The 3,989-nt window shown below is 51.5% G+C and overlaps 1 long non-coding RNA gene across 1 annotated transcript in view; it reads left to right on the top strand.

Moving 5' to 3' along the window:
* Nucleotides 1-1,452: 1,452 nt before the first annotated feature.
* Nucleotides 1,453-3,989, top strand: part of LOC119311296 — a 6,347-nt gene continuing 3,810 nt past the window's right edge. The window contains exons 1-2 of the long non-coding RNA XR_005150964.1: nucleotides 1,453-1,463; nucleotides 2,417-2,418. This is a non-coding gene — a long non-coding RNA (uncharacterized LOC119311296). The remainder of the gene's footprint in view (nucleotides 1,464-2,416; nucleotides 2,419-3,989) is intronic.

Raw genomic sequence — 3,989 nt, 5'->3', positions numbered from 1 at the left:
GAGACGCCTCCAGCTGCCGACTTCACCGAGCCTCAGATAGGCGAGATGCGAAATATTATCAGCCCCAACACACTCAAGAAGGCGGTCTGTGAGCAGAACTCGGTCCCATTACAGGAGAAGAAGAAGGCACGCAAAAGAAAGACTAAGAAGGGTGCGAGCCAGCCGGCACCGAGTACGATCCGTGCTCAGGACGGGCCACCTTCACCGCAGGATATCTCGAGGAGGGTGCATGTGGCGGGTAGGGCGATGCTACCACCAAATATGCTCAATGCTGCAACCGGTGCTATGCGGAGTCTGCACGACAGTGTTCTTTCTTTGGAGAAGCGGCGTCTCAGAGAGAAGTATGTGGCATACCCGGTTTTCGTGGCCAAGGTGCCAGAGGGCAAGGGCTTTGTGGATGGCGACATCGGGGGTACGATCGTCCTGCGGTTTGATGACATCTTTGCTATGTTTAACCTTCATCCGCTGCACTACACCTTCGTTCGGCTATTTTCGCTGAGTATGGAGATGCGGATCATTCGCGACAAGACCCCGGACATCGTGATAGTCGACCCCTTCTACATGCGTGCCAAGATCTTGGGCAGCGCTGGGGACCGGCAAGTCGCGAGTTCTTACCTCGAAGGCGTCATTCTGGCAAACCAAGATAAGGATAACTTCCTCGTGCCTTACTTTCCCGAGTAAGTCCTCCCCTCAACCGGCCCGTAACATATGAATTCTTACTTTTCGATCGTTTTTCTTTTAACATTCCGTGTTTTCTGCAGTGACACACGTTGCACGCTCATCCTCCTAAGCCCCAAATATTCCATGGCCACATATTTCGACCCGGACCGTCAGTCGAACGTAGACTACACAAATGTCAAGAAGGTTCTTGATGATGTTCTCCCCGGCAACGCCCAATCTGGAGGCACCTTCACCAGGCCTATTCGTAAGTATGGCAAGCACGTGTTCTCCCACAATACGACGTTCTGCTGCGTCAAGCAGCCGCCTGGCGGTCAGAAGGGTGCCTACTACGCCATCCATCACATGCGGGCGATCGTACGGGTCCATCATCAACTTCTGCTACCGAGTAAACTCCAAGATTGGGCCGCGAGCGTGTCGGCAATCCAGGACGCGGACCTCCGACAAGAATTCTTTCGCATCCAGTCGGAGTTTGCGGAAATCATCCATCAAGATGTCCTTTGTACCTCGGGGCAGTTCTACCTCAGAAATCAACCGTCCAACAGTGACATCGACACAGTGCTACAAATGCAGGATGACAACGCCCATTCTTTCATGACTCCCACGATAGACGGCGGCTTCATCCACGCTCCGGTCCCTTGAGTCGAGTTGTCTAGTTCTGAAACATCGATTGGCTCATGTTGTACTTAAACTTTAATGAACTCGTAGTATGTCTCTTTGGTTTTGAGAGTCGTTCAACTTAGATGTAATCGATGCTATTAATGTCTTGCTTTTCTCTTCCGATCGTTCTGTTGCATAATTATATATTGCTTATGTATTGTCTGTGAATTGGTACTAACGTTTCGTTTGGCTAGTGCATAGTGATGCCGACGTATGTCGTGTACAAGGGTAAGGTTCCCGGAGTCTACGATGACTGGGAGGAGTGTCGGAGACAGGTTCACCGATTCAGCGGTAACAGTTACAAAGGGTACACCACTAGGGCCGAGGCCGAATCTAGATACGCCCGCTATCTAGCGGGAGAGGGGAGGGAGCGTTGGAGGAACCGGATGAAGACGAGTTTCATCGTGATGATGCTCATCGTGATGACCGCAACTCTCTTCTATGTGATGGTAGTTTAGATGATCGATATCGACTTGTAATGCGAAGACAAACTCGCTACTCGCGGTCTCGAGACTTGTAATATAATGTTCTATCTTTGTTCGGTCTTTTTAATTCGGAGACTAAGATGATGAATTGTATTCGGAGACTAATATGATGAATTGTATTCAAAGATAATCTTCTATTGTATTTGATGAATCTATTGTTGATGTGTGCTGTCTATATTTTGTCAAATTATACATTTTGTAACCTGTGCAAAAAACAGAAAATAAAAAAATAAAAAAAACCTAATATTCATACTAATGGCGCATCACACAACAGTGCGCCATTAGTATGACAGTGCATACTAATGGCGCATCACCGGCTAATGCGCCATTAGTATGCTGCGGTTACTAATGGCGCATCCAGAGGTGGTGCGCGATTAGTATGCCAAAGCACCCGGGTGTACATGCCAACTGGGAGGCATACTAATGGCGCACCCTCGCATATACTAATGGCGCACCAGGTGGTGCGCCATTAGTATACCAGATACTAATGGCGCACCAGCTGGTGCACCATTAGTAAAAATTACTAATGGCGTGCTGTCAGTGGCGCACCAGTGATGCGCCATTAATGGCCATATTAGGTGCGCCATTAGTAGTGGTATTTCTAGTAGTGGGAGTGGCCTTCTGGGTGTAGCTATGCCATCGAAACATCGCATGGGTCCTGATGCATATGTGAAAGTGTTCTCGCATGCGTAGATGCCCGTCTTAGGGCTCCGTGGTGTGGCCCCCTTCCACGGAAGGAAGTGCCGCCGTCACTTAGAGGGGCGGATGGTGCGGGTGTGGTGGAACCGAACGTAATCTAGTGTTGACTTGGGTCTATACCGTGTTCGGGCATGTTGCTATGGGCTAACCTATCGTAACCAGGTGGAAGAGTCCACCGGTCAAAGGCCGTCCTGCGAAGTTAAAGGGCTAGATCTACTGGTCAACTGGGATTCGAGGTGTCCTACGGGGTGTAACAATGCCACTTGAACATCGCGCGGGTCCCGATGCATGTGTGAAAGTTTCCTAGTATGCGTAGACGCCCGTCTTTGGGGCTCCGTGGTGTGCTCCCCTCCATGGAAGGCGGTGCAACCATCACTTAGAGGGGGGATGGTGCGGGTGCGGTGGAACCGAAGGGAATATAATGTTGGGTTGGGTCTAGACCATGTTCGGGGATGTGGCTATGGGCTGACCTATCGCAACTAGGTGGCAGAGTCCACATGTCGAAGCCAGTCCGGCAAAAGTAAAAGGGCTAGATCTACTGGTCAAATGGGATTTGGGGTGGCCTTCGGGGTGTAGCTATGCAACTGAAACTTCGCACGGGTCCCGATGCATGTGTGAATTTGTTCTGGCATGCGTAAATGCTCGTCTTGGGGCTCCGTGGTTTGGCCCCCCTCCATGGAAGGCAATGCCACCGTCACCTAGAGGGGGGATGGTGCTGGTGTGGTGGAACCGGGGGGAATCTCGTGTTGGGTTGGGTCTAGACCGAGTTTGGTGATATTGCTATGGGCTGACCTATCCCAACCAGGTGGAAGAGTCCACCGACCAAAGCCCGTCTGGTGAAGTCAAAGGTCTAGGTGTACTGGTCAACTGGGATTCAGGGTGGCCTTAAGGGTGTAGATATGCCAGCAAAATATCGCACGGGTCCCGATGCATGTGTGAAAGTGTTCTCGCATGCATAGACGCTTGTCTTGGGGCTTCGTGGTGTGGCCCCCCTCTACGGAAGGCAGTGCTTGCCTCACTTAGAGGGGGGATGGTGCGGACGCGGTGGAACCGGAGGAATCTAGTGTTTGGTTGAGTCTAGACCGTGTTCGGGGATGTTGCTATGGGCTGACCTATGGCAACCAGGTGGAAGATTCCACCGGCCAAAGCCCGTCCGGCGAAAGTCAAAGGGCTAGATCTATTGGTCAACTGGGATTCGGGGTGGCCTTCTAGGTGTAGGTATGCCATCGAAACATCGCACGGGTCCTAATGCATATGTGAAAGTGTTCTCGCATGCGTAGATGCCCGTCTTGGGGCTCCGTGGTGTGGCCCCCCTCCACGGAAGGAAGTGTCGCCGTCACTTAGAGGGGCGGATGGTGCGGGTGTGGTGGAACCGAACGGAATCTATTGTTGGGTTGGGTCTATACTGTGTTCGGGCATGTTGCTATGGGCTAACCTATCGTAACCAGGTGGAAGAGTCCACCAGTC

Source organism: Triticum dicoccoides, chromosome 5B, assembly GCF_002162155.2.
Source record: "Triticum dicoccoides isolate Atlit2015 ecotype Zavitan chromosome 5B, WEW_v2.0, whole genome shotgun sequence".
NCBI lineage: Eukaryota > Viridiplantae > Streptophyta > Magnoliopsida > Poales > Poaceae > Triticum > Triticum dicoccoides.
The sequence above is the reverse complement of the archived record's forward strand: the minus strand, read 5'-3'. Positions and strand labels throughout refer to the sequence as shown.